The following is a 13,798-nucleotide window of genomic DNA, read 5'->3' as shown; positions in this document are numbered from 1 at the left end:
AGCATGTCAACCGAATATGATTACAACACGGTTAAATTTCCCTTTGCTGTTGCAGTTTACATAGAATCTGATTTAAGCAATGTTGCTGTACTAGCTGTTTGAGGATGTTTTAAGAAAAGCTGTTCAAAACTTTTGCAGTATTAAACAAATTTTCATTGTGCAAATGTTTATTGCTATGCTAGAATTTAAGAATTAAATCATCTTAGTGAAAGAGGGAAACATTTACCTTCCACTTATGATTCTTTTTAAAGAATCTCTGTCTCCAGTCAAGATTTAGAAGGTTTTTATATCTAGGAATTATCGATATAATGGCCATTAGTTTAGCAGACTTAAAAATTGCTAGAAGTACAGTGCACACATAAACTCATAAATTATTTTCAAAATTGCCAAGCACTCTGCAACTATTTACTTTTTCTACAAGTAAAACTGATTTGATACATCCTTATATATTGTTTTTCAGTCAGCTCTGTCAACACAACAGCAAACAAACACATATACAACAAGATGTCAGTTTTAGAGCTCACATGTTAATATTTAGGGGGTTCCGGAGGGCTTTATTTCAAACTACAATCTCTTTCTGACACAGCAACCAAACATGACCAAAATTTGACAGGAAATCTTAACGTAAGAAGAAACATCTAATTTTTATTGTCATGGCTATATGAAGTGGTTTTTTGTTTTACATATTTGTTAAGGTGATAACATTGCTGTAACAATTCCCAATAATTGCTGGCCTTCAAAACAGAGAGAAAGTGTGTTAGTAATTAGAAAGAGTTACAAGAACTATTGTTAAAAGTAGCAATATGGAAGGCAGAAAAGTGGAAGTACACAAGGTCAATTGTGGAAAGCAGCAGGTAGTGGATAAGATAAGTAAAGAGGAGAGTACAAGGTGGAGTAACAGAAGGATTGATGCAAATGTTTATGGAAACTAATATTGGAGCCTCATCAACATATTCTATATACAAGTCTATCTACCTTAAAAGGGTACCCAAAATACTCTATTATGTCGACTGAAAAAAATGCAACCTGTGTCAAAAAGGTTCTTGAAAGAGCAAAGTAAAATGCAAAATCTTTATTTTAGCTAAAACAAAGCAACAGATGAGACTAAGCCTTAGCAAACTCCAGGATTGGCTAAACTGATTACGTTGTAATTCCATGTAGTTTCTTCTATATATGTTCTCCTACTACACCTAACCTTTTCAGTCACTCGCAGGGCAATCTATAGAGAAGTCAGCACGTATGCCATCATCAAAGAAAACATACAGTAGTCAGGACAGGCTTAAATACGTGCATGCAGAACATGGGTAGCAAATGTACAGGTTTCAGGTGATTTCAGTAGGGTGTTCCAGCTCATGGTTGGCTGTCTGGGTGAAAGTGGTGGGGATGCAGGAGTTTGCCTTGCAATCAAAGGGTCATTGGTTCAAACCCCAGCTCTGGCTTTTATTGTTGTGTCCTTGTTCAAGACACTTCATTCACGATGCTGGTGATGGAAGTCAGAGGCCCACGTCGCAACTGTGTAGACCAGCCTCTCTTCTGTCAGTGAGCCTTAGGCCAGCTGTGATGGTGCGATGTAGCTTGCCCCCATCAGTGTGTACCTGGATGACTGAATGTAGTGTAACGCACTTTGGTCAAATCTCCTGACTTGAAAAAGTGCTATGTGTCAAGGCTCAGAACAGGGGATCCACTTTTCTAAGCAAAAAGACAATTAGATTTCTCAAAAACTTATATTCAGTAAAAGGATTCGCTGTGAAAGGCAAGGAACCTCTGCAGGGAGAGAACACAGGTGTGTGACCATGTCTGGCTAGCAGAGGCTGAATATGAATGTGTGAGTCACTAATTTGGTTCAGTCCATGCCCAGAGGAAGAGGTTGGTTCCAGCCGTTCGGCTGTCGACAAGACGATGCCCAGAGAGTCCCAGAAGTTAAAGTCTCTGAGACCGCAGACAAAGGAAGGCAAGATAATCCAGAGGGAGAAGCCAAAGTCAGTGTCAAGGATGTGCTCAGGAGTCAGAGCCAGGAGATCAGAGATCTAAGGAGGTACCAAAGGGAAATCCAGGACGGTGTCAGGAATCAGCTCCAGGTTCTGTAAATAGGCAGGTTACAGCAGGAGTCCAAAGACAGGTCAGGCAAACAAATTAGAATGGGAAGAGGCAGGCTCAGAAGTTCAAAGCTAGAATAACAAACATTAAGTTACGCTAAAAAATTCTCATCAAGGGCTTGAATAATCTGGCACTGATGACTGGTAGAAGGCAGGTTAAATAGAGGCTGGAGCACGTGACATAGATGAATGTTATTGAGAACTGGGGAAAGCTAGTTGAAATGAGAATGAAATGAGTATTCAGGCCAGTCATCATTGCCAAGATCTATGTAAGTAAAGCAATCCTGTTTTGTCTTTAGATGTTTACAGCAGAAATATTCCACATTTTCATTGAAATAACCAGACTGGAAATGATCATAATTGCTGTTTAGCCTTGCAGAGGAGTCATTTTGGACATGCCTCAGAAAGGACGTTTATATACAGCTGCCAGGACAGTGAAAGACAGTGGTGAAATAGGATATACAGAGGCTATATTAACTTAACCTAGTTCACAGAAACATTGATTTGTATGTCTGCAGCCATCTGCAAACCGAATGCACATGCTTCACCGTGTGTGTGTTGCTTTTAAACTGAAATTAGACAGACTTTCAAACACTTCTTCAGAGGCAGCCGTGTTTAACCCCTGTCTATCCCTATTGATGGAAGCTGCAGGAAAAATCACGCCTAGCTCAGATTCGCATTGATCAAAAGAGATGCATCCCGTGGAGGATAACCGCACCAAAACGATTCAGGCGCAAGAGCTTGAGCACGCTCTGCATCCTTGCACATTGCTTGGCTGCATTAGATAGTTGTTATTGAGCTCCATGCTGCACAATAGTCTTCAGAGCATTACCTTTAAATAAGACTGATGTGATTTGATGCTTTAAGGGCTGACTGTGTCAAGAGAAGAAAGTGGAGGAGGCCATGATGAAGCAGACAAACACACATTTTTCATGTCATTGTGATTGGTCAGTCTGATTAGTTTTAGATTAGCTTCAAAGAGAAAGAAGTGCTGCTGCTCATCTCATTGTGTGAAAATAAGGAATTTTTTCTTTATAGCGACTAAACTTGGGAATGTCCTCCTAGCTGGCTATAACTGGAAAATACCAGGATACATTTTTATTAGGCCAAGTCAAAATGAGATTCAGGCACATTAAGGAAACGCTTAGTGTTTGTCTGCTGTGACAGAGTCAAACCTCCTCCAGTCTGCCGTCAAGGTCAGACTGAGGCGCATCCTTTTGCGTCAAGGAGGAATTAAACACCGAATCAATCGCCCTTGAACGGCGCGAGTTTGTTCACGGTAATGTGCGCAGCAGAGGCTGCTCGTCTCGTCTGGACGTGCCAGAAGCGTCTTCGGGCCACTGCCTCAATTGCACCCGAGTGCCATTTACAGTGAGCTGCTCAAGTGGCTGAGATATTCAAGATGACGCTTCGAGGTTTGTTGCAAGGAGCCAACTGAAACAACAGGTGAGGGGCGCTGATGTTAATTATAGACGCACCTGGACTGCTTATTATTTGATACTCAAAGCAAATAGACAATGGAGACACAGAAATCATATCCCTCTTCGACCTTCTTTATTTCAGTATTTGCTTATATTGATTACCCATTTTGATATTCTACACTACAAAAACAATCTAGAAAAAAGTTTTAAAAAATAATAATCTTAAATTAGGTGTATTTCGCCTTAATTTGATTAGGTAAATTAGATCATTTGCCAACAGAGAGTAATTTACTCCTAAAATAAGATAATTAGATAATATGCACTTGAAATAAAAAAATGTGCTATTTTATTCCTTATTTTAAATGTAAATTGTCTTGTCCATTTGGCAAAATGTCTCAGTTTCCTCATCAGTTCAAGAAAAAATGCACTTATTTTAAGAAAAAAAGGATTTAGATTTTTATTTTTTGCAGTGTAGCTAATATTAAACTTTTATCAAGCAGCTTACAATTAAAACATAAGGCTTTAGCTTTAAAGGGACTTTGTGAGCGCTTTTTTGTCAAAAATGGCTAAATCATTGTTTATAATGATTTGTTGATTCATTTATTATGTCGTGGCGCTTTTGGCACTTAATATGGTTGCGAATAGGAGGAGAGTCTCACTCAATCCCCTCCCTTCCTCTCCTCTCCTCACTCACTCCCTCTCCCTTCCTTCTTATTTTCATTCATGGCACAATCAGTGACATGCACATATCTCCCTCATGCAGCGCCTGGCTCAGTCCCCATCCATCAAAAGACAGACTCACACATCTTCACACAGGAACAAACACACTCTCTCTCTCCCCTTTTTCTTTTCCTTTTGTTATCTAATTTTCTCCCAAACGCAGAAAAAAAAACACTGCAAGCTCCCACTCATCTTTTTCCTATCACCGTCTCTCACATTGGGATTATGGTCATCGCTTTTCATACATGAGTAAACAGATTTCAGCGAGTCTTCTTTTTTTTTCATCCGTAGACACACATTTTCAACTTAATATGCAGTTACAAAAAAGGAGAACAGAACCAAAACAGGCATGAAGCCTCCACACTTACACACACACACACACACACACACACACACACACACACACACACACACACACACNCACACACACACACACACACACACACACACACACACACACACACACACACAGCAGGAAGAGGAGGATGAGGGAGAAAAACCGGAGATGGGAAGGCTTTGAAGCAGCCGCCTCCTCCCTCCAAACAGCACATCAGCAATCTCTCCATCTCTCTCTCTAGTCCTGACACACACACACACACACACACACACACACACACACACACACACACACACACACACAGGGCGATTGCAATCACTCCACAGACATTCTCCCATCTGCTCTTTCCCACTTTTGCAATTGGTGGCTGCTAGACTCCCCAGCAGAGACTGCAAGACTGGGCACCCCAACACCTCCCGCTCCTCACCTCCCCTGACCTCCAACCCACACTCAGACACACACACACTTTTAGAGCTAATTCCATTATATATTCCTGACTGGAAGGAAGAGGGGCTGTCTTCTAATTGCTTTCTTATCCCCCTGAGTCCCCCCTCACTGTTTCCTCCTTTCCCTTCTCCCTCTCACCCCTCCTTCTTCCCTCCTTTCAGCCCGCCCCTCACCCTACGTGCACTCAACATGGCAGCAGACAAGCAGAGAAGGGAGGCGAGCAAGAGAGAAGAGAGAGAGGGAGGAGAGAGAGAGGAAGGCAGCCTGCTGCTGTCAGGGAATATTGGTGCCATTTTCAGCATCGCAGGGTGAAAGGATTGAGCCTCGCCGCCGTACGCTTGGCTCGGCTCGCCTCTGCTTGGCTCACCTCTGCCCAGACCGGCTGAACAAGAAGGGAATAGGAGGAAGGAGGGGAGAACGGCTGACCCCTCCTAACACAGGTACAGAGCTTCCACCTGTCATTTGTTTCCAAATGTTGTGGGGAATCTTGCAGAATGAAGTGATGGCAGTGAATGCAAAAAAAAAAGGGGGGCGTGTGTCTGTCTCACTGCCTGTCTGTGTGTACATCTGCACGCCTAATAGAGGACAGCAGGCTCTCTCTTGGGACTGCGCTCTATTTTCATTTTGCTGGGGCAGAGCATTTGCCTCCCACACAAACACACACACACACAAACACACCCACCAACACCTGCCTCGACCTTGTTTTCCTCCAGCATCTGTTCAAACAACCAGCATGGAAAACCAGCTCAATAAACACATGGATGTGGGAAGGATGCAAGCTTTTAAGCCTCAACTCTTCCCTTGGAGCAATCAGCATCCACAGTCTGTCAATGTGTTACGTAGTCTCATAACACGGCGCTATAAGTCGGCGCAGGGATGTGTCATAGCATGCTGTTTACTCTGACCATTGCATAAGCAGGGATCTGACATACACCCACATGCATGTGCATCCTGTCTAAGGCATGAATATGTTATGGTATGAAGTGGTTGCATCTTTTGAGGATTTCTTTTGAGGATTTTCTGTGGCCAGTGTGCTATTTTTAGTACAGCATGGACTTATATATTCTGGTCCTATGCATATGACTCATAAATGTTTTGTTGTTGTTCAAAAGCTCCTGTTTGACCCTGCTTTTATCACCAGCTTGTCATTAAAAATCTGCACTAAGACTGCAGTGTCACAAAACTGATGCTACCCCACAGCCGAACTGGCCCTGAGGTGATGGGGATGGAGAGGATGCAAGAGGAGGAGAGAGGGATAGAAAGGAAGAGGTGTGACGGAAGGGGAGAGTAAATAAAGGTGGGAGGGAGGTGGAGAACATGTGAGAGCGTGTGGGTGCGCAGCACAACAGGGAGGAGGGAGGGTGACGGCCGAGATAACGCAGAGAGAGGGTGCAGAGAGAAGTGTCTGGGAGAGAAACAGGGGTGAGATAGTGTTGGTGTGTGTGTGTGGCCAAGTATTTGTTACCTTTGTGGGGACAGTGTAAGGCCGGTTTTCCAGTAAACTGGTGCTCAAGCGGTTTAGGTTTAGGACTGAGATGTGAATAAAGTTTAGGTTAGGCTCAGTTGTGAATGTGAAATGAATGAAAGGCAATGCAAATTCCCCCTAAGGATAGTGGGACATAACGTGTGTGTGTGTATCATGGAAAGAATGCACTATTGATGAAAAAGATCAGTTTGGGAAATGAGGAGGAAGACGGATGTACAGGTGCATCAATTTAGATTGAATAAAAAAAAATAATTCTCAGAAAATTTCCATGTTGCATGAGAATAACTTAAATTGTAATCTAGAAATATTGTGGCTAACACACTGCAGGTAAGATTGCTGACTTGGCAGTCCAACAGACAGTTATTGACACCTTCCAGAAGGAAAGTAGGACACCATAGGTCATTGCTTGCAACGTTTACTGCTCCCGGGTACTGGATCCAAAAAATAGCAGGGAAAAGTTTAGTGGAAGGAAAAGAATTGTGAAAAAAGCACCAAGGAATAATTTAGAAATCAATCTCAAACCAGTGATAGACAGCAGATAAACAATGTATAAGAGCAGCTCAGCCCAGCCACAGGCTGATCACCTTCATGTCCCACTGCAGTAATTAATTCAAGAGCAGTAGGATGTGAGTGCACATCCTGTTCATTACAGAGACATAATCTTCAGCTGGCACAAGACTTTATGTAATACAATTTCTATTTTGTATAATATTATAAATTTGTAACAATTTGAATGTAAGCTTTTCATACATTTTGAGTCATAATCTTAAAAATAAACAGAAATTAACTCTTGAAAACAATTAGCTTCTCTAAATTCTCTTTAGGTATGAGTGTGTTCTTAATGGTTTGTTTCTGTGTTGCCCTGCGATTGACTCGCGGCCTGTCCAGGGTGTACCCCGCCTCTCGCCCATAGACAGCTGGACATAGGCACCAGCACCCCTCGCAACCCCAGCAGGGTTAAGCGTGACGGTAGATGGGCCGATGGACGGCAGCTCTTGAAAACAATCTGTGCAACAAATGTATATGAGTTTCACTTGTTGAATTGGATAACTGGGATGTTTTTCAATTGTTTCTCCATTAGCTGAGATGCATGGGTATTAATTGTATTCAATGCTGAATGTTTTTGTGTGATACAGAACTGAATATCAATGTTTTGTGTGCTGCTGATGGTGGAGGAAGTGTTTCTTAGAGATATGCGGAACAATGTTTACAGTGTAAAAAGAGACAGATAAGACAGGTCACAAGATGCACAATCACTGACCTCGCTAAGAAAATGCAGAGAGTTTGCCCGACTTCATCTCCCTCCTGTATGATGCAACACAATGAAAGGAAGCTAAGAGCGGGAGTTACCAGAAAGCGTGTGTCTGTTTGTGTCTCAGGTGGTCAGTAAAGGGCATGCTGGAATTGGAAACATGCTGTTCTGGTGAAATGGAAAGCAAAGGCTGCCCTTTGTGCATATTTGTTTGTTTGTTTTTTTTTTCGTTTTTTTTCCTCCTCTTCCGTCAACCTTCCTTCGCAGTCCCCTGTTTTGATTAAAAACAAATACATGAGTGGGGGAAAAAAAGCTTCCTGTCTGTAAGACGCCAAAACCCATAGGACAGCTCTCCTCCTCACCCCTAATCTCCCCGTCTTTCCATTGGTCTGCACCTGTATTTATATCGGCTTGCCCGTTTTCATAAATTTTAACCTAATTCCTAAAGTCTAAGTTTGTGTCTGTGTGTTTCTAAGCAACACACTATAAGCCCCCAAGAGCCCATATAATTGCCCAGAAGGCTCATGGTCATTTTTTCTGTGCTTGTTATTAAACACACGAGGAGATGGAGGAAAAAGAGATGTTTGTCCCTCATTAGTGAAAAGTGCTACAAACACAGACAAGGCTTCAGGGAGCAATGAATCCGCGTATGACTCACATTATTTGATGCTGAAAATTTGTGCTTTCTTTTATAAACGGGTTTCCTTAAATCATCTCTTTTAAGCTGTTTGTAAATTGTCTCCACTGATTTTGTAATGAAAGTGAAACTGGGTGTCTACCTTTCTGTTCAACTTGTGCAAAAGGATGGCTTGAGCTTCCTGAGGGATGAAGGGGTTGAAAAACAGTGTGCCCGAATGTCTTGCGGAGACCTGCAGCCTCAATTTATTTAACTTCTTAAAGTATTTGCTACGCTGCAAAACCTTGTAAATGACCCTATTTGGTAATCCAGCCCTCTGCATGCTGCAGTGAGCGTGTGCTTTGAATTTCTGTCCAGAGCACAGCACAAAGTAATGTTACAGTTTCCACAAACAGAAAGAAAGGTGATGTGAAACAAATCAATACGAAGCAGCGATAGCTACGTTTGTCACGATGCACGGTACCTTTTTTTTCTTTAACTTTCTCAGATTTTGTCACATTCAAACAAAGTAGTGCACATTGTGATGTGGAACAAAACAATATGGTTTCGTAACGTTTTTTAGATATAAAGATAAAAAGTTTATGTTACTACCTTCAAGGGATATGAACAAGAGAATGAGATCCTGGACAAAAGGTGTTAAAATAAGGTTCTTCTGCAAGGTGCCCAGGCACTCCCTTGGAGACCAGGTGAGGGGCTCGGGGTAGAGCTGCTGCTCCTCCTCACTCAGGAGAGTCATCTTAGGCAGTTTGTCCATCTGTTTCAGATGTGCCATGGATGTCTCCCTCAGGAAGTGTTCTAGGCATGTCCCACACAAGAGGCAAGGGCATGCTGGAGGCACTATGTGTCTCGTCTGGCCTAGGCACTCCTCTGTGTTCCCCAGGGGACCTAAAAGAGGTGTCAGGGGAAAGGGAAGTCTGATGTCCTTACTCTGATACCCCTAAATGAGATCCAGATTAGTCAATTGCCCAGAAGTTGCCCTATTAGTAAAGATTTTCCATCTGGGTGGATACGTTTGTTCTATGAAGCCATCAGAGGTTTATTAGAGAAGCTTAGTAAAGTGTGGAGCAGATATCCGCAGCCTAGCTGGGAAAAACACTCTTTTCAAATTTTGGCTTATGGATGATTGGCAAGAGGAAAATCATCAAACCGAAATGTAGTGAAGGTTGTTGTTTGCCATAGAACACAGAAAGGAATCTAGAAAAGTCGTGCTTCACATAACTCCAAACACATGGTTGCTATAGTAAAGCATGGTATGGCAGTATCATGCTGTGGGATGCTTTACTTCAGGTGAAGAGGGAAGCTGATCGGTGTTGATAAAAAAGGAGCTGTGGCTGCATAAAAAAAAGCCATAAAGTTTTTCATGTTAGTTTTGCAAGGCCCTGTGGCTCGGATAATCACACGGCAGCTTATGTGTTTATGAAAAATAACAGAGCACTTGAAATCTGCCAACTCCAAAGTGTGTTTTCTATGGCTTTATTGTGAATTGCAGGCAAAAGTGTAAACACATGGTGTTGGCAGCATGATGTCGCGCCCAAACCCAAGGACGAACTGAAAGAGATCCTCTTCATCTCAGACACTTAGACTTCATCTTTATGGGCATACTGAGAGCAGGCGGTTTATATCCAGGACCTCAGATCATATGCAGAGTGACAGGGCGGGTACAGGCTGTTCCAGTGAACAGAATACTGTCGCTTCTAACCTAGATCTGATTACACACTGATGCCCCCTCTCGCACACACACACACACGACTGTGTTTGCGAGTGCATCTGGCCCACACTTGGGCCTTAATGCAGTTTGCAGGTAATATGTTTTTATTGGACTATCCCGGGCAGTGTCAGCGCAGTGTGTTTGTTGAGTGATGGCCAATGTGTTCCCCTCTGCAAGAGGAGAGGGAAGGAAAGAGGAGAGGAAGAGCAAGAGGTTACTGCAGGGGAGAGAGGGAGGAGGGGAGAGGAAAGGCTCATCTGTATGCTGGTTACTGTGAGCCGCTTGTTTGATCTTGAGGGAGTACTTAGTGCAGGATGGCGGGATGCTGCAGAGTATGGGAGGCAAAAATAAGCTTCCTGCATCAGTGTGTATAGGTCTATGTGTGTGTGCGTATATGCAATTAGGTGCGAGGTGTTGGGTGCGGCACTTTGCTCATTAAAAGCATCTGGATGATGTCCAGCTCTGTGCAGTTCATCAACTGTCCTTCGCGTCCCTCAGCATCTTCCTCCTCTTTCCTCTCCTCTAAGCTGTTTTCTTCCTCTTCATCATCTCATCCCAGCCTCGCTGCATCAAAACAAGGCTTTACACTGCCGCTGCCGCTGCTAGACAGAATTAGGAAGAGGCTGGGGGTTGTTGAGGGGCGGTGGTGGTGGTGGGCCGTCTTTTCATCGCTGATGAGTATTTGATCACATGTGTCTCATTAAAGGGGAATAAATAGCGCTTGTAAAAGATCAGTAATCAACACATTTTGTGTGTATCCATGCTAATAAGTGTTGGTGCGAGGCCTTAAAGGCATCTCACATGTGACTGTGACTGGCAATGCTCTTTGCAACGTGATGTGTCCATGAGAAAGACAGTTTGTTTTCAAATTTATTGAATGAGAAACTGATATACATTGTACATCCTGTCCAATGTAAAACAACGCATACAGATTTATGTCTCTTTTTCCTTTACTGTAAGGAAATGCACAACGAGAACTAGGTGAGATGTCGCACCTGAAGGCTGTGACATCACTCACACGTCCCGATCCACTACAATGTGCAGAGTTATGTCTGCGTTTTTAAAGGATTTTGGCCAAATTTTGCATATGTAAGGATCCGAGTTGGCTGTACAGCTGTCAGCACCAAGAAAGGCTGTAATTATAGTAATCTAGTAATTTTAGAGTGTGTTTTTAGGTACTTAAGTGGAAACGCATTTATAAGTGGAAGTGTGCAAGGAAATAAGAGTTGCAGCTGGTGGGCTTTCTTAAGGAGAAAATATACAAAAAGAGAGCAGTTAATCCAGGAACCTAACAAAAAGTTTTAAAGGGAGGATGTAATGATTGGAGTCTTTCCCTTGCCTATCCGATAACCGATTTTCTTTTAGCTCTGAGTTTTTGATTCAGATTTATATTATAAAAAAGGAACTGAAGACAGTGCATTTAATATTGGGTGTTGCAAAATGGCTGAAAATGTGCTATGAAATAAGGCTTTCATATCAACTTATATCGATAGTTATGTATTGGTGTGAGTTTGTTCATCAATATATAGAGAGGCCCTTAAAATCCTTCAGTTAATTGTTTATTTTTCTTTTTTTTGTTTTACTTTTATTTTTGTGCTCTCTTATATTCTGTTCTGCATGTTTTTCTTTTTCTTAAAACTTATTTTGTTCCTGCTTTACTAGCAATAATTTACATTGCATCATTATAAACTACAGGCTGTATGTCAATGTCTTTATGTTTAAAGTGCTTAACAATCCATAAAACTTAGTTCTTGTTTCATATTATATATTAACTTTATTAAATTGAATAACATTTAAAATCTCAATAAATATGATGAAATTCCATTTCATCATATTTTTGCCCAATGATTCTTACATCTCTTAATTTAATCTCTCATGCATTAGTAACCTTTGTTCTGTTTTTTTTTTTCGTTTACTTTGCTTTTCAACTTTCTTTAATTTATTGTTAGTTTGTTTTTTCCAGCTGTTCTCTGAGGAGATAAACCTTCTGTAAGACTGAGATGTGATTGAAAAAAGGAAAAAGACTAAAAATTGGATATTAATATATGCCTCTCCTTCCTGTCTTAAGTTGTTTTGCACTATTTGATGGTTTCCCATAAACAGTTTGACATGTTTTATTTACTTTATGAGGGTGTCATCATGCATACATATTTGCACATATTGAAGAATAAAACAAACAGTTTGATTAAAAAAAGAAAAGTGCAGGAAGTGTGATGGGACCAGGCGTTTGTTTTGGAAGCAAGTTCTGTCATTTGCTTGTCTCCTGGGTTCTGATCAGCAGCAGCACTTTGAAAACTTTTCTACCCACCTTCCTTCCCTCCTGTGACTTCAAACAGCTGCTGCGGTTACATAACGCAGCATTAAGGATAAGTCAGAGGAAAGATAAAAGGAGCAAGGAGGGAGAAATGTGGAAGAACATGACACGAAATAGACTCATCTTCTCTCTCATATCCCTCGTCTGATCATTCATCTCTGATTTAAAAACTGCAAGTCCATAAAAACTATTTGCTTTGTCTTATATTTGCCTCTGATTTGTCCAATTTTATCACTGCTAAATTTAGGAAGAATAAAAAACTAAATGAAGGTTGAAGGATGCATGGCTTTATCTAAGCTTTCATTGATTTAAAAGGTGAAGAAAAGAAGATCATGCATCTGTCCTGATGTGGGTTTGATTTTTTACCAATGGAAATATTTCTATAGTTCTATATCTAAAAAATAATGTTTATATTTTAGTTGTAACTTATTTTACTTCTTGAAGGTAAATTTTAATACATAATTTGGGAGAGAGACCTTTAGCAAGACTTAAAAAACTGATGGTCCCAACCGCTCTGAATCCAGTAGCTATTTTGCAAAGGAGACTGAATTAATTATTTCCTTAATCTTGTGTATGAAACCCCAATAAAATTCACTGATACTAATGGTTGAAACACGACTAAAAAGAAGGTCATGGTTATAGGAGCCTTTCACCCACATTATATAGAAGATAACAATCATTTGTGTTCCCACAAAAGGAAACTAGGGTGTTCAACCTTCAGCTGCAACTTAAAATGATTTTTTATCAATATAAATACATTAAATGGTCTTTATGTCCATTCTTAAAGAATTATTTGGTCATTATGCTAAAGACGTAGGGTTTGCAACTTAAGTTTTATAAAACAAAATGTTAAAACTAATTCAAACATGAATAAAATTGCAATAACAGACTTTTTCAGCCATTAAAGCTTTGAAAGGAAAAATTGAAGTAATAATGAAAAATTCCAGAAGCTCAACGGATGATGCCTAAAATTTTTCCTGAATGTCGGAAGAAAAGGAAAAAACCTTTAAGTTAATAATTGAACTTTATTGATCTCACATTGGAGAAAGTTACCTCTGCATTTAACCCATCCCCTTAAGTAGCAGTGGGCTGCCATTGTGTAGCACCCGGGGAGCAGTGTTGGGTCAAGGGTCTATCTCAGAGACCTTGAGTGGCAGTCTGTGGGAGTGGGGCTTGAACTCAGAACCTCAGGATTCCAAGCTCTGCCCTAACCACTAGCTCACCTCTCCCAAGTTGTGATATTTGTTAGGTTTTTGATTAGCTGTTGAATGAAAGAAGTAACACTATTTTTCTGGTTTGGCAGAGGTTATGGTTGGATTGCAGAACCAAGACATGCAAACTTATCAGATGCACTGGGCCCCTTTAAAAAAACAATTGCAG

General features: G+C 41.1%; 1 protein-coding gene across 1 annotated transcript in view; it reads left to right on the top strand.

The window, feature by feature from the left end:
- Positions 1 to 3,430: 3,430 nt before the first annotated feature.
- Positions 3,431 to 13,798, top strand: part of LOC107092834 (retinoic acid-induced protein 1-like) — a 73,876-nt gene continuing 63,508 nt past the window's right edge. The window contains exons 1-2 of the mRNA XM_015387499.1: positions 3,431 to 3,542; positions 5,183 to 5,461. The gene's annotated coding sequence lies outside the window, so the exon portion shown is untranslated. The remainder of the gene's footprint in view (positions 3,543 to 5,182; positions 5,462 to 13,798) is intronic.

The sequence above is a fragment of the Cyprinodon variegatus genome, unplaced genomic scaffold, assembly GCF_000732505.1.
Source record: "Cyprinodon variegatus isolate N-32 unplaced genomic scaffold, C_variegatus-1.0 Scaffold396, whole genome shotgun sequence".
NCBI lineage: Eukaryota > Metazoa > Chordata > Actinopteri > Cyprinodontiformes > Cyprinodontidae > Cyprinodon > Cyprinodon variegatus.
This window is presented reverse-complemented; position numbering and strand designations above follow the sequence as displayed.